The sequence below is a fragment of the Mastomys coucha genome, unplaced genomic scaffold (assembly GCF_008632895.1).
Source record: "Mastomys coucha isolate ucsf_1 unplaced genomic scaffold, UCSF_Mcou_1 pScaffold6, whole genome shotgun sequence".
Lineage (NCBI taxonomy): Eukaryota > Metazoa > Chordata > Mammalia > Rodentia > Muridae > Mastomys > Mastomys coucha.
This window is the reverse complement of record NW_022196912.1, coordinates 95,743,939-95,765,103: the sequence shown is the minus strand read 5'-3', so window position 1 is coordinate 95,765,103 and position 21,165 is coordinate 95,743,939. Positions and strand designations below refer to the sequence as shown.

The window sequence follows — 21,165 nt, the reverse complement described above, 5'->3', positions numbered from 1 at the left end:
CCAGAGGACCCGGCTTCCATCCTCAGCACCCGTAGGGCAGCTCCTAACCCTCTGTAACCCCAGTCACGGGAGTCCTGAAGCTCTCTTTTGGTCTCTGAGGACACTACATGCAGGTGGTAGCACTGACACACTTAAAATAAGAGAGAGAGAGAGAGAGAGAGAGAGAGAGAGAGAGAATGTGAACTTTTAGTGGTAGTGCATAAATTCCAGGGCATCCTGGCTTACATAGCAAGATCCTGCCTCAAAATGACAAAAAGGGTGGAGGGGCATAGCTCAATCTGTAAATTGTTTAATGTGCAAGCATGAGGACCTAAACTCAATGCCCCAGAATCTTTGTGGGAAACCCAGACATGGTAGTATGTATTTGCAATCCCAGCGCTGGGGAATGGTCACAGGAAGTTCCCTGATGCACACTGGCCAGCCAGCCTTGCCAAAAGTCAAGCCCCAAGCTAATGAGAGATCCTGTCTTAAAAAAAGGATAAGCCAGCTCCCAAGAAATGACACCTGAGGTTATCTGATTTCCAAAAGCACACTCACAAGTGTACCTGCTTGCACAGGCACAAACACGCGCACGCGTGCACGCGCGAGCGCACACACACACACAAATATGAGTAATGAAAATGTATAATTTCTTGTGCTTATAACCAAACCTGTTAAGAAGTCCTTGGAATCTTTTTTTTTTTTTTTTTTTTGGTTTTTCGAGACAGGGTTTCTCTGTATAGCCCTGGCTGTCCTGGAACTCACTTTGTAGACCAGGCTGGCCTCGAACTCAGAAATCCGCCTGCCTCTGCCTCCCAAGTGCTGGGATTAAGGTGTAAGCCACCACCGCCCGGTCCTTGGAATCTTTTGAGATGTTTCTTCTCTATTTAGGCACCGGGATGGATCTCATGATTAGCTCAAATAGCAGAAAAATCCTCCAGGTAAACTGTGACTCTGGAGTCATGATTTCCAATGTGTACATTAGCTTGGCATATATGCAAAGTAGCCGAATTTAAAATGGCTTCGAAGGCAATAGATTGCGCTTGTGGAGCAAGAAAAAAATCTACTGCTTAATTTTATTTAATGTTATTATCTAATCTTGATGTAATAAAGGTGTCAGGAGTCCCCAGAAATGAGATTCAGCTGTTCCTGGCCTACAACACAACTGGCAGAGGATCATCAGGTGCTTCAAATGGGCTCTCCTTGCAGCAACACAATGTTGAGTAGTGCATGGGGTGTCATGCCGCAGGAACACCCAGGTGCCACGAGAACCTGGCACAAACAGCCTCATGGGATGCTTGGGTGACGGATTCTGCTAGCGTGCTGCATAGATTTTTGTTGGTGTGTCTGGAGTCCACTTGGCCCGATCCCCCTGATGGGGTTGCCCAAAAACCCATTTCCCTAGAATCTGTAAACTCTTTAAGCAGTCTGTGCCCTTGTCTTACACAAGCTCCCAGGAATTCTGCAGGAACCGAGGTGATTAGCAGGAGGCTGCCTGCCCAGAATGTCAAGTAGCGCACAGTAGTGCAGGCTCACATCCCTGCACACAGCCAGCTTCCTTGGCACCTGCTCTACCCTCCACAAGCTCTTTCTTTCCCTCCATGGTGGTTTTTCTACAAACCCACTTGTTTCCACGTGGCAGAAATATGCCTGCCATGTTTCTAAACCTTCTCCATGACAACTCAGTGTGAGCTAGCCAAGAGAGGCCCTGGGGGCAGACAATAGGCAGAGACCCGGGAAATGCTGAAATTCTGCATTGATAGCAAGTTAGTCTGGAGGATAACACAGTAAAGTGGAGATGGAACAGAGCAAGGAAAACTAGTGTGTGTTTGTCCAATAAGATAAACCAGAAGCTGGAAAGAGAGCACAGGGCAACGGAGACTCTTTCCTTTAGAAAGCTATTGTGTGGTTGAAAGCAGAGAAGGATCAGTGATTAAGAGTGCTTGCTAAAGAAAGGGCAGGGTCGTGGTGGCCTACACCTTTAATGTCCACACTCAGGAGGCAGAGGCAGGTTGGATCTCTGACTTTGAGGTCAGCTTTATCTACAGAGAGAGTCCCAGAACAGCCAGGGCTACACAGAGAAGTCCTGCCTCAAAAAGAGAAAGAAAGAAAGAAAGAAAGAAAGAAAGAAAGAAAGAAAGAAAGAAAGAAAGAAAGAAAGAAAGAGAGAGAGAGAGAAAGGAAGAAAGAAAGAAAGAAAGGAAGAAAGAAAGGAAGAAAGAAAGAAAGAAAGGAAGAAAGGAAGGAAGAAAGGAAGAAAGGAAGAAAAAAGAGGAAATGATGAGAGACCAGTAAAGAGAGGTTTCTAAATAGGCTGCCGGTGCCTTGAGTTTATAAAGGTTTCAGCCGGATGGTGGTGGTGCACACCTTTAATCCCAGCACTTGGGAGGCAGAGGCAGGCGGATTTCTGAGTTAGAGGCCAGCCTGGTCTACAGTCTGAGTTCCAGGACAGCCAGAGATATACAGAGAAACCCTGTCTCGAAAAAACAAAAAAAGAAAAAAAAAAAAAGGATTACAAAGGTTGCCTGCCTGCCCGGACATGCTCGCATGTGTCCATGTGTCTGTGTGTGTAAGTGTGTACATATGTGTATGTGAGTGTGAGAATATGCAAGTGTGTGTGTATGTATGAGTAGAGTGTGTGTGTGTTTCTGAGGATTAAACCAGGGCCTCACACACATTAGGCAAGCCCTACCCACCCACAGCCCTGGATAAATTTTTTATAAATCTAAAGTGCTGTCCAGATGGTGTGTCTCAGATGTTGCCCCCCTATACTCTGCATGCCCAGCTGCAGCTGATCTCACAGTGGCCAGAGCCCCTGCTCTCCCTTCCCCCACTATTTCATAACAGCATGAATCCTCAGAAAAGGATGCTAGCACAGCAGAGATTACTGGTTGACACACAGCATCTACAGAGAAGTATCTTGAAGACCACTAATTGTTAAGGTTCTTGGGGGGGGGGTGAAGGTTGGGGGAGGATCACCAAGAAAAATTATTAACAAGTTAGAACACCAAAGGAATCAGGTTGGGGTATACCCATAAGCTGGAGACACACAAGAAAGACCCATTCTGCTTCAAAGCATCACTCTTTAGTGTGGCTTTCAGGCCTAATCCATACTGCAAAGGCAGGGCTGCCAGCTGCTCTTTCTGGCAGCTTTCTCTGCTTGCTAACACTGTGCCTCTCCTCATCTTCACTCACAGTTAAAGAGAGCCTCTTCGAAGCCTTGGCTTCAGTTAGTACAGAGGACACTGAGGGCTCTGGGCTCCAGCTTCATGTCCAAAGGTATCATGTTATTATTAGTCAGGGTTCTCTAAAGGAACAGAGCTGATAGAAAAAAAAATGTATCTATTTATAAATATAAACCAGTGGTTCTCAACCTGTGGGTTGTGGCCCATCGGGGGGTCACATATCAGATATCCTACATATCAGATATTCACACTATAGTTCCTAACAGCAGCAAAATTACAGTTATGAAGCAGCAACAAAATAATTTTATGGTTGGGGTTCCACAACATGAGGAACTGTATTAAAGGGTTGAAGTGTTAGGAAGGTTGAGAACCCACTGATATAGACCCCATATATTTGAATACTTGGTCCCCAGTTGGTAGGGTAGAACCATTTAGGAAGCATTAAGAAGTGTGGCTTATTGGAGGAGGTGTGCCACTGAAGACTCCCGACACCCCCAGTAATAGCTCTCCCTGTCCCTCTCCTCCATCTTCCTCTCCCCCTCCCTCTCTCTCCTGCTTGTGGATGGTGATGTATGCTCTCAGCTATTGCCCCAGGACCATGCCTACCTACTGCCATGCTCCTTTACCATGATGGTCATGGATTCTAACCCCTCAAAACTATTTGTCTCAACGGGCAGTGGTGGCACACGCCTTTAATCCCAGCACTTGAGAGGCAGAGGCAGGTGGATTTCTGAGTTTGAGGCCAGCCTGGTCCACAGAGTGAGTTTCAGGACAGCCAGAGTGATACAAAGAAACCCTGTCTCAAAAAAACAAAACAAAACAAAACAAAACAAAACAAAAAGAATCTGAAACTGCACTATTTGCCGCCAGTCAGAACATCAGGAAGCTTTGACCCACCTGTCCTCATTTTCCTTGGAGGATTTCTAGGCAGGACTCTCCATCTCTGTGGTTGAAACAGAAGTGTCTTAGTCACTGTTCTAATGCATGATAACGGCAACTTTTATAAAAGGAAGCATTTAATTGGGTACTTGTTTACAGTTTCATTAGGTCAGTTTATTATCATCACGGCAGGGAGCTGGGCGGCAAGCAGGCAGGTGCTGGAGAAGTAGCTGAGAGCTACATCTTGATCCACAGGCAGAAGGGGAGGGAGAGATTGATCCCTCCCCTAATCCTTCTCAAACAATACCTCTCTCCCTGAGGCCTATGCATTCAAATAAGTGAGCCAGTGGGAACCATTCTCACTTAAATCACCACAAGAGGTAATCGCAGCTAAACTATTTCTCTTAGCATTATGTTTAAAAAGGGATAGCTACAGAGAGGCTGGCTGGGGTGTCCACGTTAAATGAAGATCCTAACAGCCCATTAGAGACACATCATTAATTTTCCATTGAGCTCATGAGTTGACCTCTACAAGTTGAATGAAGGCACTTTTCTTCCCAAATGGAGGACAAGATAAAATAACTATAAAACATATATAAAATATATTAGTATCCCCCCAGGTTTTTTTTTTTTTTTTTTTTTTTTGGTTTTTCAAGACAGGGTTTCTCTGTGTAGCCTTGGCTGTCCTGGAACTCACTCTGTAGACCAGACTGGCTTCGAACTCAGAAATCTGCCTGCCTCTGCCTCCCAAGTGCTGGGATTAAAAGCATGCACCACCACCGCCCGGCTCCCCTCAGTTTTTAAAAAGACTTTGGTGCATAGTTCTGGATATCTATTACAAATAATGAGTGTTTTAAGTCTCATCACACAAATTTATGCAATAGAGGGCTCAACTGCATGGATAGTTATGAAGAGGGTGATGGTGAGCAGTGGTCTCGCATGAACAAACACTAGCTAATGTTCATAAATGAGAATGAGCAGAGGGCATTTGTGGCCCAAGAGGACACCCCTGCTTTTCCTCTGGCCATGGTTTGATTGTGTGTGTCAGTCAGTTTTCCAATGCTGTAACCAAGAACCAGAGTAGGGAAATCTATTGGTAAGGAGAAATTTATTTTGACCCATGGATTTCGTTCATGGACTTGGCTCTGTTCATATGGGGCCTATATGAGAGTGTCACATGCCAGGAAGTGGTGGTGCATACTTTCTTTTTTTAAAGATTTACTTATTATATGTAAGTACACTGTAGCTGTCTTCAGACACTCCAGAAGAGAGCATCAGATCTCATTATGGATGGTTGTGAGCCATCATGTGGTTGCTGGGATTTGAACTCATGACCTTTGGAAGAGCAGTCAGTGCTCTTAACCGCTGAGCCATCTCTCCAGCCCGGTGATGCATACTTTTAATCCCAACACTCAGGAGGCAGAAGCAGGCAGATCTCTGAGTTTTAGGCCAGCCAGGTCTACATTTCAAGTTCCAGGACAGCTAGTGCTACACAGAACCTGGAGAGAGACAGAGACAGAGACACAGACAGAGACACAGACAGAGACAGAGAGGCAGAGACAGAGAGAGAGACAGAGAGAGAGACAGAGACAGAGAGAGACAGAAACAGAGAGACAGAGAGACAGAGGCAGAGAGAGACAGAGGCAGAGAGAGAGAGAAAGAGAGAGAGACAGGGAACGTTTGTTGGAACAAAGCTACGCTACCCACCACATCATGGCAGTCTGGAAACACAGAAATGGACAAGAGAGGCAGGGTCCCAAGAATCCTTTCAAAGGCATGAATGACACCAGCACTCTTCCTTCCACAAGGGCCCAGCTCCTGAAGGTTCCAAACATCACAATAGCATCACAAGCTGGCAACCAAGCCTTCAGCATGTAGAGCTTGAAGGATATTCTAGATCCAAACTATACTCTTATGTTCTCCAGAATTCGTATGTTGAAATATTCACCCCCAAGGTACAGTATTGAGAGGTGTTGACATCATAAAGGGAGCTGGCATATGACTATCAGGAATGAGTTCTCTCTCTCAGGACTGGGTTGGTTACCTCAAGAGTAGGTTGTTATGAAGTAGGTCTGCCCCTTTTGGACACGCCCACTTCCTACCAGGATTAAAGCAGCACAAGGCTCTCATTGGCACCATGCTCTTGGAATTCCCACCATCCAGAACCATGAGCTAAATAATCTCCTTTCCTACCTTAACTACTTAGCCTTGGGCATTCTGTGGTCGCCTCAGAAAACAAAGACACTGGCCGGTGAGGACGGACTTTCTATCTCTCCTCCTCCTGGATTCTACCAGATAGAGAATCCGAGATGACAATCAAGGACAGGGGGACAGAGAAGAGAAGAGAAGGGAGGGAAAGGGAGGGAAGGGTAGGGCAGGGAAGGGAAGGGGAGGGGAGGGGAGGGGAGGGGAGAGAAGAGAAGAGCCAGAAATGTGTGGAATTCTGGCCCTAATGCATAAGTCAATCAAATCTGCATAATCCAATGGCTACCACAGAGGGTTGCCTTGGTTCCTAGCCCTCCTAGGCAGTGAGGTGACAGCGGCCTTTGGAGGTCAGTTTAGGAGTGTGGACCATGCCCTGCTTTGAATCTCTATAGCAAAGGCTGCTGAACAGTGTGGCAGACAGACTGCTCTTCTGACCTCACAGCTACAATGAGATTTGCTGCGTGAGGAGGATGCCAAGGAAGGATCGGGCCAAGACAAGGGAGCTATAATAAAAAGCATAGCCACTAACGGCTGCCAAGGCCAATGTCTTGAGTAGTGTCTTCAATGAAAGGCTGGCAGGAGACCAGAACCTGCAGCTGCTAACACCTCCGGTCTTGGAGAGCATATGGCTCCTACTACAGCAACCAGAGAAACCCACCACAGACACCTGCCCCGGCTTTGAAGTAGACCTCACAGTTCTGTACGGTAGAAAACAAGTTATAGAGTGCACGTATCTCTTCCAGTTAAATTTGACATGCACAGTTCTCCTCTTCTATCAAAATATGTTGATTTTTTGCCTAGGTTTTGAATCTAGTGAGGGAAATTTGAGTTCCAGCTGTTCACAAAACCCTACCAGTCTTTCCACTGGGGCAGTGTGAACAAACATATTTTGAGACAGGGTCTTATGTACCCCAGGTTATCCTCAAACTTGCTGTGTCATAAAGGGTGGTCTTGAACTTCTGATCTTCCCTCTACATTCCAAAGGCAGGAAATACAGGCATGCGCCACCACACCTGTTTTGTGCAGAGCTGGGACTGAATCTAGGGCTTTGTGCATGCTAAGCAAGCACCCTACCAACTGAGCCATATCCCTAACCTAGAGCTCTTCCTTTCCAGGCTCTTTTGTGACCGATCATACAAGGGAGAAAGGAAGAGGAGAATGATGATTGCTTCTTCGTGTTTGCATGTATGAGCTTTGTAAAAGGGCTCGTTCCTTTAGGCAAGAACGAAAACAGTTTGTATGCACTTCTACTGGTTTATTCTGCATCTATTAAGTGCCTACTGTGTTCTTGATCCCGAGAAACGAGGGCAGGTGGAATTGTAGTCCCTGACTCATGGTGCTCCCGGCCTGGTGGGATTTGCAGACCAGTGATGTCACACTGTAGGACACTATAATGGATGCTCCATGGAAGACAGGGTAAGCACTCTCGGGAAACCTTGGTCAAAGGCTGTCACACAGACCAAGGCCTGAGGGAAGACCAGAAGGCTGGGATGAAGAGGCATGCTTCCTCTTACTTGAGTCTACAGCTGCTCCAGGCTAAGTAAGGAGCCCTGGCTGGGCAAGGCTCCGCTCCCTTCATAGCTCCCTTTGCTGTCTTCTGGGATACCTTCCAGCTCACCAGCACCACCTGCTCTTCCTAGGAAAAAGGACAAATATGCAGGGGCAACCATTTCTTCTGGTAGACGGTTGGCAAACCACCTTTGCTGACATCCTATTGGCCAGAACCTTGTCATAGGGCAACTCCAGGCTACAAGTAATGGGGAGAAAGCGTGTAAAACCAAACAACCAAGCATCAAAGTACTTACCACAGAGCTTAGTGCCTACCTAGCTCATCCTCCCCAAGTCTGTCATCTCTTGCCCTTTCTTAGACATTCTGCTTCACAGACATTCTCCCCCTCCTGTGGCCTTGGCTTCTAATTGTCTACTAGCAACCACTCCCTCTGCAGGGAGATGTCTCTGGTTCCCTAGGGCTCTTCGGAATGGTTCGGCACTGGGAGAACATGTTCCCGTGGGTATAGCGGTTTGATGAGGCCCAGATGTCTGCCCATGTGTTAAAACCACTAATCCACAGACTAGAGACTTTGGGGAGCTCAAGGGTTCCACTCAAGGCCAAGCAGTGTGAATCAACCCAGCGTCCTCAATGCTGTCCTTGTCCCAAAGCTGCAGGGGGACTGGGCCTCTGGACTGTGGTATCAGACAGCATGGCTAACCTCTCTGCATGTCAGGTGTATATATACTCATTACTCCTTTGCCTATACCCTCACAGCTACAGCCTTGAGGAAAAATCGCTCTGAAATTTGCAGTAGGTTAGGCCTATGAATAATTCAGCAGTGCTCCTGACTGGGAGGAAGGATTCCCTTTCTGATGCTTCTTAACTGACAGAAACGGTAGACAGCACGCTGCAGCGTGGTGTCTGCTCAGATTGGAGACAGTGGATGGAGGAAGCAGGGAGGAAGAGAAGATGCAAGTGGGAGCAGGAAGGTAAGATATGAAATAAAGAATACCTTCTTTAGTGGGTCTTAGGAGTTCCCAAGTTCTTTATCTCACTGGAGGGATGCTCTGTGGTCTGGTTGACTGACAGGCCAAGTTACCTACCACCCAGGCAACCACAGCTGGGTAACAACTGAGTGCAAAGCCTGGCTGCCAAAGGAAACCTTGATCTGAATGGAGGAGGAACACGGTGCCTGCGTGCAGAGACCCTCCCAGACAGCACAGACCACAGGGCCATTCCCCCATTAACGTTCAGCATTGTTTCAAGACTCCAAGAGGTTAAAGGGAGAGTATGAGGACTTAGGTCAGAAGTTTCAGCCCCAATTCTGCCTTCTGTGGGAGTGCGTTACTCTCCTGTGGTGTGAATGGGGGTAAGGATGGGATATGACCAGGGATCCGGTATTGTCCCAGCCAGCCCCATCTCAGGGTGGACAGAGGCAACACTTATTACTGAAGTTTGTTTCTGTTTTGTTTTGTTTTGTTTTGTTTTTGTCTGTGTAGACCAGGCTGCCCTGTGTCGGGGAACCTTGATATGTATGGGACTGACTGAGGCACCTTAGTCTTCTTTGCTTCTTTGCTAAACCTTTTTAAATTTCCCATCATAAGGAAAGGTGAACCTACGGGAAGCTGAGAGAAACCCATCACAGGGCAGAACAGCTCCAGGGAACTCTTCTGCTCACTGAGGGAGAGATGGCCCAGGACTTACAGGCATAAGGATGCTCGCTGACTCCTCACACATGTCTCCTTCACCAGTAACATGGATAACTCATCTTGACATTGCTCCTTAGGGGTGGAAGATGAAGGTGGACAGGGTGAGGATGGAGTGGTTCTCTGAGGCTCTCTTGGAGCCAACACTCTGACCTCACCTTTCAAGTAAGAATTATAAAAGCAATAGTCCTGCTTCCTCAGGGGGCTGGTGAGGAAACAGAGACTGTGCAGGTTGAAGTGGTGTGAGCAACAGTAGGGAGCCTCACTGTAGAGGCTATATCACACACACACACACACACACACACACACACACACACATACACACACACACCTGGGACTTACTATATGGGACATGGCTACACCCCCACCCCACCCCAGGGACAAACTGTATAGAACATGGTCCAAACTTGCAGGTTCCTAAAATGCTCTTGAGAACAAAATACTCCACAACTGCTGGAGGGAGCAATGCTGATACGTGGAGTCTGGTACCAACTCACTGTAGATAGTGTGTGCATGTCAATTTAGACACTTGCCAATCAGGTAATGTTGTCCTCTATACTTTGGTGGGGTCGCAGGGACTCAGTCTGGTCCTTTACTTTGTGGGTCATGAACCCCAAAAGACACTGGTCTACCCTGAGACAGAGATCCATGATAATCAATCCCCAGTCTAGAAATAACAATGCAGTCTTTGCTCTCAAAGCCCTTCCCATCTTCCTGTGCATAGAAAATACTTCTCTCCCCATCCCCTCTCTCTGATAGAATTAAATCCACCTCAGAGTGATCCTAAGATATAAAATTCCCTTATAAAATGAATGAGACCATAGAGTGCTGAGACAAGAGGTCAGGGGGCTGCCTCCAACCCGTCTCATCCAGTCTCTTCTCTCTGGGAACCTTGGAGGGGGGTGTCACTGGATGAGCATGTGGATAAGCACACTCATTTTCCTGACCTCTCCCTACCCCATCCTTTTTAAGCCATATGCCAAGAGAATACTCAGCAAGTTAGTAGACTTCAGACACCAGCTGCTTTAGGGAGACCCGTGGAGAGGAACCCCACTTTCAGCTCCGTGGAACATCATTCTCTCTGCGGAAGAACAGATGTGATCACAGTCCACAAGATCAACCCTGGAACTCGAGAGCACATAGTCTCTGAGTCTCTCTCAACTTTTGCCTTGGGGGGGCGGTTTTTTTGTTTGTTTGGTTTGGTTTGGTTTGGTTTGGTTTTTTAAGACAGGGTTTCTCTGTATAGCTCTGTCTGTCCTAGAACTCACTCTGTAGACCAGGCTGGCCTTGAACTCAGAAATCCACCTGCCTCTGCCTCCCAAGTCCTGGGATCAAAGGCGTGGGCCACCACTGCCCGGCAAACAAGCCTCTTAACAGAACCACATCTCAGGCCTCAATTTTTTTCAGCTCAATTCCTGTCCACAGAGCTCTACCAAGCTTTACTATCTGAAGTTTGAATGACAAAAGGAGTAAATAATATAAATAACTATCATAAGTGTAATAATGATTATTTCAAATTGTATTAAAACACTGGAGGTAATTTCGAATTCTCTAGTGTGGGTCCCCTCCCAGGAGAATGTTTCCTTCTCCCATCACCAATCACTGTTTTGGACTGACCCCTCAAAAAGGTCCTTTCTTGTGCTACAGTGAATCAATCCCTTGGGCATCACGGGTGCAAGATTCTTAAGTGTTCACACAACGCAGCCCGTTCGTGTGTGAAAAAATTACTATGCAATTCAGTAACTAAAGAGTAAATTTACCCAACTTTGCTTTGGGATTCTGAGGGTGACCTGGGGCAAGATGAGGTCCGTAGCTCAAATTGAGATATTAACCATAACATGGGAACACAGCTCTACCTGCGCTGGGAGCCAAGCAAATAACCGGGAAAGCATACCTGGCGCCCCCTGGAGGCCACAATTCCGGGTCGCAACAGACAGTACAATACATTTATTGATGAGGGATTGAGCAGCCTTTCCCCATTAACAGTTCTTCCAGAGGCCGCCCCAGCAATCCACCTCACTCATCTGGCCAGGAAGCCTAGAATGTCATTACTGACCCTGTCCCTTTCCAGAGAGCTCCTGGAACATTCCCATGATTACTTCCCCCCCACCTCCACCCCGAAGGTCCCCAAGGCTTTGTCTGTTTGGGATTGAGAGACAAGCGTTGAGCACGTCCTTGTGAGGTGGGAAGGAGTCAAGTCCGTTTCCTGTTCCCCCAAATCACGTTAAGCCCTAACCCCTCTGTGTGAAAGTGTGTAGGCATGGCTCTACAGGGTAGTGACTAAGATGAAGGGAGATAAAGACTGCCAGGTCTCACATCCTTTAGGAGAGGGAACCCGGCGTTCTCTCTCAGGTGCGCAGGCGCAAAGGAGGTCATGGGAGCACCCAGCAAGGTGTCAGCCACCGACAAGGCGAGGAAAAGCTCCGAGAATAAAACCTGCCTTACTGGCACTGGTAGTTCGAACTCCAGTCTCTAGACCTGTGGCCCTCGGTTTCTGTTGTTCACACAGCCAGACAGCGATATTTTATAGCAGCCCTGGCCGACCGACTCAAAGCTGACCCTGCTTGCCTACGTTCTATTGCCACGGCTCACCCTCCCTTCCCAGGGCTCCTAGACGCCCTTACCCTGTCTATGTTTTCTATTTGTCATAGTTTCCTGTGTCTTTTAATAGACTACATAATTTCTTTTTTCCTTATCCTTGCTCCCCTCCCCCCACCCCTCACCCCTGCAGGAAGATAAGCTCAATGAAAGCCTAAGGTGTTAGCTTTTTGTCTGAGCTCCGCCCTACAGTTACCTGGCAACAGCCAGGTGTGCCTGACTCACTATAAAAGGGATTGCTTGCCCCTCCTCTCTATCTTGCTCCCGCCTTCCTACTCTCTCTCTCTCTTTTCACCCTTTCCCCTGCCCCCTCCCCTGTCTCTCCTCATTCCTTTCCCCCTCTCTCTCCACTTGCTCATTCTTCTCTACTCTACTTCTCTTCTCTGCTCTTGCTCTTCACTCTACTTCTCTATTCATCCCCCCCTCTCCCCTCTTCTCCCCTCCCGTCCCCTCCTCTCTCCTCTCCTCTTCTTCTCTCCTCTCCCCATGCCCTGAATAAACTCTATTCTATACTATACCGTGTGGCTGGTCCCTCAGGGGGGAGGGATGCCTCAGCATGGGCCCACCGAGGCACCCCCTTCCCCCATACCTGACTACACCTCTACCAAAACATAACCCCTTTCTCTTTTTATGAAACACATCATAAGAGGTTTGTTTTTGTTTTGTTGTTGCTGCGGCTGGGGCTTGTTTGTTTTGTTTTGTCTGAACAGGGTCTAAGTAGCCAGGGTGGCATTGAACTTGCAATCTTCCTGACTCAGCCTTTCAAGTCCTGGGATTACAGGGCCAAGCCAAACCTCCCGTTGTGGTGGTTTGAATGAGAATGTCCTGAATTGATTCATAGGTTTGAATGTTTGGTCCCTGTTGGTGGAACTATTTGGGAAGGTTTAGGAGATGACGCCTTGTTCAAAGAGGTGTCTCTGAAGGTTTCAAAAGACCACTCCACCATCCAGTGTCCCCCCCACCCCCCACCCCCGCTTCCCACTTGTGGATTAAGAGGCAAGCTCTCAGCTGTTCCTGTTGCTTTAACATCATGAACTCCAACCTTTCAGAACCTAAACTGTCGTCTCTTATAAAGTGCATAATGTCTTATCACAGCAATAAAAAAGTAACCGAGACGCCCATCTTAGGACAGAAGTTTTAGCTGGTTCACTGTATGTCTAAATACTTGGTAGGTACATCATGGGCTTTCATTAGATGAAAGAGATAACTCACCCTCCTGACAGGAGCTTATCTCTAAAGGGGAAGCAGGCTAGCCTGGCAGGGGTGGGCAGGGGCTGCGCATACTTGGGCCTGGCTGCAGGCAATCAGAGGGGAAACTGACCGGGGAGGCTCAAGACAAAGTCCTGTGGTTGGTATTTTCCCTGTCTGAGAGTCCCTCTGAGTCCCTCCCACTACTGGAGAGGTCACACCTTGAGCCTGAAGAAGACACTGCACTGCTTCAAGGGAGCTAGGAAGATCGCCAACACACTCAGCGTTTGTGAAGACCCAGTGGGATAGGCTTGCCTGGAACACAGGCTATCAAAGCATGTAAGTGAAGGAGAGGGGTGGACAGCCAAGCAAGGGGGCCAGAAAAGATGAGATCATGTGACCAAAATGGCCGAGCTCAGCATTCGCCTCAGCTTTCTTCTGCTGGGAATCTCAAGTCCTAAGGGATTGCAGCAGGAAAGCAAAGGTGATGAGGTTCACTCATTAGAAAGATGGCTTTGAGCAGCTGGAGGAGGAGCTAGTAAGGGCAGGAAAGCCTGGTAAGGGAGATAATACACAGCCTGACACACCCATCTGCCCTGTGGCTATGTGCTCTTTGTCTTGGCACCCTGTGAGACCCAGGTAGGTATGGAACACACCTTTGTTAACCCCTGGGACTGGTGAACAGGCAGAGAGCAAGCGTGGGTGCTCTCCTGTAGCCTTGGGGAAAAGAAAACCAAACGCAACACTGTATCCTTGTCAACTCTTCTCCTGAGCAGAGATCGCCTAAGGAGTGGCGTCATCCTTTGTCTCAGGATGAGAAAGACGGGTGTCCTTAGGCAGATATCCTTCAAAAGACTCTCACCCCAGTCTTTTTCTTGAGACCTTTCTCTGGCAGGCTGTTGCCATGACAACCGTCGCTGGCCCAGCCTTTGGGAAGCAGCAGCTGCAGTCCAGAAAAGCTGTGGTCCTGCTGCTGCTCCAAATTACTCAGCTGGTGATGCAACTGTGGCAGGTTGCAGATCACACCAAACACACACACACACACACACACACACACACACACACACACACACACCTTCTGCACCTACCCTTTGCACATATTTTTTCTGGCAGTACCCCACCCCCAGCAATATTGGCAGATCGCCTGAGCAGTTATAGCGGTTCATTCTTCCCACTCGCGACAGTGATTTAACCAAGTGGTAAGTGAGCACAGGACCCGAGGAACAGGGACTATTCATTCCCCGGGTGAAGACCTCAAAAAAGAAGCTTTCTTCCCCCCAGTGGGTGCCAAGCTGGGCTTCCCATGGCTGTGCCTTCACTCCAGATGTCTGCAGTGGTAGAGAGCAAGGACATCACACAAAGATACAGAGGCAAACAGAACCAGCATTTTCATGGCAGCCAAATCCTGCTTCTGAACCCTGAGCCCCAGCTCCTGTGGCTAACACTTGGGGTCTGCTCTGCCTCAGCGTGGAGCTATTGTGCTCTGTGATTGGTCTCAGTTAGCTCCCATCTGCTCCTCAGCACCCTCTGAGGGGATCACATCCCTTCTGTGTGTCTTACCTTCCACAGCCCTGACAAAGGTTAGAATGCATCTTGGTCCCAACTGTCTCCACTCTAGATGGGATGAAGAAGCAAGAGCAGGTGGTGGAAGGCTGCAGGCCAGCAGCAGGCCAGGGGATTCTGGAATGATGGTCCCACTAAGGAGCAGTAGAGAGACAGAGAGACAGAGAAGCTGGTCTGAGGCTGAGAACCCAAAACCGTGTTGCCACACCTGGAAAAGGGCACCTCCAGGCACTGACAGGCTGCTGCCAACAAAGCATGCACATAGAACTGGCCTTCCTCCTTCCCAGAGAAGTCGGGAAAGGGGTGGCTGCAGGTCAGAGGGGAAACTGACCTGGGGAGTTCCTTGGGTTCTTTTCCCCAAGGCTACAGGAGAGCACCCACACTTGCTCTCTGCCTGTTCACGAGTCCCAGGGGTTAACAAAGATGTGTTCCATACCCCCTTTCCCGACTTCTCTGGGAGCTGTTACTGAGCTCTGACTCACATTTTATCCCAAATGCAGAAAGGATTTCAGCCCCACCATGCATGTGTGTATGTATATGCATGTCCTTTGTGTACAAACACACAAAAGGCTCAGAAGAAGGGGAAAAGAGTATTTATTTATTTATTTATAATATGTAAGTACACTATAGCTGTCTTCAGACACTCCAGAAGAGGGCATCAGATTTCATTACGACTGGTTGTGAGCCACCATGTGGTGGGTGGGATTTGAACTCAGGACCTTTGGAAGAGCAGTCGATGCTCTTAACCGCTGAGCCATCTCACCAGCCCGGAAAGAGTTTTAAACAAGCAGCTTATGGGCCAGGCAAGTCTTTGGGTAACATAAGCAACTGAAATTCTGTGAGTTCAAGGCCAGCAAGGTCTATTGGTGAGACCCTGTCTAAAACAAAACAAAACAAAACAAAACAAAAACAAAAACAAAAATAGATGAAACTTGGTGAACCTGAACAAGGACAAGGCCACTGTCATTCATTCAGGGAGTATTCACTGGCTGGTGACAATACTTGGAAACTCAACACTGGGAAGGGTGGGGTACAGCTGCAGTCCCAGCACTGGGGAGGGTGGGGCAGTTTAGTGTGATTTATCTTGTGCACCTGGCCCTTCAAAGGATCCCCAGTTGCTAGTCAACTGGCCTTTAAAAAAATTCTTGGGTGTTAGAACTACTTGATTTATGACCTATGACCTCCGGTGTTGGTTGCCTCTTGGATTTCTGAGAACAGGATAGGATATGAGAAAGCCAGCTGAGGCTAAGAAAGGGGGTTGGGCTAGCAGAGAGACGAGAAGGCAGTTGGGGCAGAAGACATTGTTAAGGACAGCTGAGACAGAAGAAGCTGAGCTGAGCAGAGCAGATAAGCTGGAGTGTTGTTAGAGTCTGGAGCTGCTCATATTGGGAAAACTGGGAGAAGGGACTGTTTAAGCAGACTATCGGGAGGACCACTCTGTTCACCATGCTGGGGCTGGAACAACACTGCACTGAACAAACAATGCGGCTCTCACAAGCCCCTCAGAGGCAGCAGAGTGGGTGGAGCCAGCTGGTTAGGACGGAGCTTCTGCTGCACTTCTGAAAACCCTCTTCCACCCACAGATGTCCCCAGTAGAGATTCCTGGTTTAGGATAAGCATCGCAGGCTCCGTTAACTACATAGAGCCAGTTTTGTGAGCCTCGAGCATCGCACTCAGGACACCAACCCCAAAAGAGACCAACGAGATAAACAGGTTGGGGTTTTCTCGCCTCTGGAACATTCCGGGCTGTTGGGACTTCTCTCCAAGGACTTGCTTACCACGTGCATCACAGATGTCACTTGCATCCATCCGTGTCCCTCAGCCAGACTACATTTCCCAAACTCCCCTGCAAAAAGATGTGGCCGAGCTTCAACCAATTAAATGAGAACAGAAGTGCTCTGGGCCACTTCCAGGCACAACAAACGGGGAAAATTCTTATGAGCAACTGGAGACATGGACCCCAGCAGTAACCTTGGAAACCTAAGGTTGGTCATCAGATCCCATTACAGATGGTTGTGAGCCACAGTGTAGTTGCTGGGAATTGAACTCACGACCTCTGGAAGAGCCATCAGTGCTCTTAACCGCTGAGCCATCTCTTCAGCCCCCATATGTTTTTTTCAAGACAGGGTTTCTCTGTGTTGCCCTGGGTGTCCTGCAACTGGCTCTGTAGACCAGGCTGGCCCCAAACTCAGATCTGTGCCTGCCTGCCTGCCTCCCCAGTTCTGGGATTAAAGGCCCCTAGCATATGACTCTTATTAAGACAGCCACGAGTCCCTGGAGAAACCAACATTGGGTGTAGTTATCCTTTCCCTAAGCGTCTTTTTCTATTAATGCCCAAGGTAAACTCTTAGATCTCTTCTCACTACACTCCAATTCTAGAGCCTGGAGAGATGGCTCAGAGATTAAGGCATTTGCTGCTCCAGAGGACCTGAGCTTAGTTCCCAGCACCCATGTTGAATGTCTCAAAGGAGATTCTAATTTTAGAGACTGAATTACAGGGGAAATGGGCCAGAACTCTCAAAAATATGTTTTTGATCCTCAATGAATATTCATTGAAGGAATGAGTAGATGTTTCTAGTTTCTAATCTGTGGGTGAAAAATGCTTTTTGACTATTTTGGAGCCAGAGCCCTTAGATGCAGGAACACTATAAGTAACTCACTAATTCGGGGGTGGGGGGGGACACCAAGGCTCCACCCCTGTTTTGCTATCCTGCACATACTGGCATGGTCCTCAGGTCACTTTTCTTCATGGACATAAGTGTGATAGACAGGGCAGAGTCAGTGGAGGGAAGCGACTGTAGCTTTTCTGTGGCTTGCTTTAAGGAGAAAACCTTTCCCAGAATCCTCTGGCAGACTTGGGTCTTTGGCATCCTCTTGGCCATGTGCCTCCCCCCGAAGCACTATCTCCAACAGAGAAGAATAATTGCCATGATTACATTGGATCAATTAGGATGTGTCATTGAGCTGGAATCGAGTTCACCTTCCTCTAGGGGTGAATGCTTGGAAGTCAACCAAGATTCTATTCCTGTGAGAGAAGCAACCAAGTGGCAAGTGGTACCCATGAGTAGGCACCAAACATTTGACTGTAAAGTCGATTTAGAACTGCTCCTACATAAGGCTAGCCTGGCCTGTGGAGTGAGTTCCAGGACAGCCAGGGCTACAGTAAAACCCTCTCTCAGAAACAAAAACAAAACAACAAAAGAATGTTCTTCACATGATTTTTGTTCTTCTTTTCTGAGGCAGGGTCTTACTATATAGCTCAGACTGGACTAGCACTCTCTAAGTAACCCAGGCTAGCCTTAAACTTGCAGAAATCCTCCTGCTTCACTCTCCCTGTGCTGGGATTACAAGTATGTGCCACCACACTTGGCTCATTCAAAGGATTTTAATTTTGATTTTAAAAGAGTGGTAGGAGGACTAGCTCGATGGCCTCAGTGACTCAGGATACTCGCTGCTTCTGCAGAGGGACAGGATCATGTTCCCAGCATCCACTGCAGGTGGCTCAGAGATGCCTGTAACTCCAACTCCAAGGGGCCCAATGCCTTCTTCTGACATTGAAGATACCTGCATGGGATGACACTCACACACACACACACACACACACACACACACCTACCTGACCCTAACAAAATAAAAATGTTAAATTTTCAAAGAAGGAGATGACGGCCATCGTCAGGTGGCTATAAAAGGCAGAGAATGGTCATCAAGCAGCAATAGATTTATGTAGAATGCTTAATGAACAATATGAATAATATTTTTTGTTAGTATAGATCCTGAAATACAGAACTGAGGTCATCACACTGACAACATGATTTTAGCATCTATCTGGAAAGCTGCAGCACACAAATCTATAAGAAGAGCAATGGGTACCTTCCCATGGGTTTCTTTTACACTCATACTTACTTTGTTATTGCTTGTTTTATGGACAGTCACTCAGGTGTGTTCCAGGTCACCTTCAAACTTGTCAGGCAGCAGAAGATGACCTTGAGTTTCTGGTCTTCCTCCTTCTACTTTCTGAGTGAGATAGCAGCCACACACACCCACTTCTGGTTTATACCATACTGGGGATTTGAACTCCGGGCTGTTGGCATGTTAGGCAAGACCTCTACCAGCTGAGCCACATCCTCAGCCCCCACAGCCACACTCTAAACTCGCTGTTCCATACAAGGTCTCTTTAACACTGAAACCTAATGTTCCCTCTTTGCATAGATAATCATTCATCAGAAGCAAACTCTAGGTGAAGTCAGAGGCCTCAATGGAATTTTCAAATGAGAAATGAGAGGTAGTTATTTTCCTCTGTTAATGAAAGGAAAAAGAGTGGCTTTTATTGTACCAGCCTTCAACCTCATATTCATTATCAAATGCCTAGTAGAAGATGGCATCCTGGGTCTTCACCCTGGATGGCAGTCCCAGGAGCACTCAGCCACTTTGTTGAGGGGCTCATTACTTTCTAAGATCGTTTGAAGAAACGTTTGAAGAAAATTGAAGGGTATTTCCCCTTCAATTATATCATATGCCTGACAAATTCACTATATTTACTGCCTTAAACACTCTATGCCCACAACAAATAGTAAGTAAGACTTCTGCCCTCTTGCCTCATGCACTCCCAACACAATTAGGACAAATGCCACCAGGGTAGAATGGAATTCCTTGGGTTAGAGCCTGGGTGAACGTGGCCGCTATTTGTTTCCTGAGAAGCATCTCAGGGGATGGGAAGCTACAATCTACACCAGAACTGGGGAAAGTTGAGAAGAGCATCCACGGTCACACGTGTCATATTGATGTTCCAGTACATGTTATATTTTCCAGGATGTGCTATAAAGAACACTGACCTTGAGCTCAAGCCCCTGAACTTCCAAGTCATGTGACCTCGGGCAAGTCCTTAGCCACTATGGAGCTTATTATATAAAAACCCAGGAAAGAGATGTTGTGAGACCACAAACGGGAAGCCAGTGTGAAAGGGTCCGGTTTACAATGTGTTAGGTGTACGATGGTCAGAGCAGAGCCTTTGTTTTCCATCCTAAAGGAAGGAATGACCTATACAGATCCACCCGGGCCAATCCTGCAGCACTGTGCAGTCACAAAGCCCTCCCCCTGCTGCGGGAGCCCCGGCTCACTTTCCCACCGGCATCTGCAGGCCTGCTCAGAGCATGCTGCCATCTGCTGGGAAGAGGAAGGAAGTGAACATCCAAGCATTTCTAAACTGCAGGAAGCCAGAGTGAAGGAAACCCGAAAGAAAAGAAGGGGAGGAACTAGGCAGCGAACCCTTGTCCTTTGAGACAGACAGGGCCCCCTCCATTGGCCAACAACTTGTCAGAATAATATTTCAATTAAGTGATAGGATGTTATTTAGGGAAAGAAATCCTGCACACTGGCGAGCCTCAAGGACATTATGCTAATGAAGTAAGCTAGTGTGGGGGAAAATCTGGTTAAAGAACATTGGGTGCTCTTGCAAAAGACCCTGGCTTGCTTTCCAATGCCCACACGGCAGCTCACAACCATCTGTAGCTCTAGTTCCAGGAGATCCAATGCCCTCAACTGCCACCTTTCAGGCATCAGGTATGCGCATACTGTACACGCATACGTGCAGACAAAGCAGTCGTGCACACAAAATAAAACAAACCTTTAATGAGACCCAGCAAACAAAAATGGGCTCCCAAGATAGCTCATCAGTGGGAACAAACACTAAGATGGACAAGGATTCGTATTTAATCCCAGAAACCCATGTGGTGGAGGACAGAACTAGTTCCAGCAAGTTAACCTCTGGCCTCCACATGTGTGCTGTACAGCACTCAGTAAATAAACAGACATGTAAAGAAAAAGACAAAAACTGCCTCGTTCCACCTACTTGATCTATCTGTGTCTAAAGTTGCCGTAGACACAGGAAGTAGAACTGTGTTTGCCAGCACAAGGAGTGAGGCCAGGGGATGATTTCCTAATGGGTTCCGAGTTGTGCCAAATGAAGCATCCTGAAAACAGATTGCACAACAATGTGAATATATTTAACATCACTAAGTCACATGTGTAGCTATGGTTCAAATGGCCAGGAGACAGAGGCAGGCAGATCTCTGAGTTTGGGACCAGCCTGATCTACTACAGGGCAAGTTCAAGGACAACCAGGGCTACACAGAGAAACCCTCTTGAAAGAACAAAAAGACAAGACAAGTCAAAATGAGATGGGACAAGAGAAGAAGAGAAAAGAAGAGAAAGCAAGCAAAAAAATAAAGAAAAGGAGTTCAAATAATTTTTATGTTTAAAGTGATAATTTTGATTGCATATTTTACAATAAAAAGCCCAATAAAAGCCGGGCGGTGGTGGCACACGCCTTTAGTCCCAGCACTTGGGAGGCAGAGGCAGGCGGATTTCTGAG

The 21,165-nt window shown here is 47.6% G+C and overlaps 2 long non-coding RNA genes across 2 annotated transcripts; both read left to right on the top strand.

Annotated features, from left to right (window-relative positions):
• The first annotated feature begins 6,040 nt into the window (after positions 1–6,040).
• On the top strand, positions 6,041–7,495 carry LOC116079952. Its single transcript, XR_004114245.1, has 3 exons — positions 6,041–6,294; positions 6,641–6,953; positions 7,364–7,495. It is a non-coding gene; the product is annotated as an uncharacterized LOC116079952 (long non-coding RNA).
• Positions 7,496–8,055: 560 nt separating this feature from the next.
• On the top strand, positions 8,056–10,579 carry LOC116079953. Its single transcript, XR_004114246.1, has 2 exons — positions 8,056–8,729; positions 10,419–10,579. It is a non-coding gene; the product is annotated as an uncharacterized LOC116079953 (long non-coding RNA).
• Positions 10,580–21,165: the final 10,586 nt, after the last annotated feature.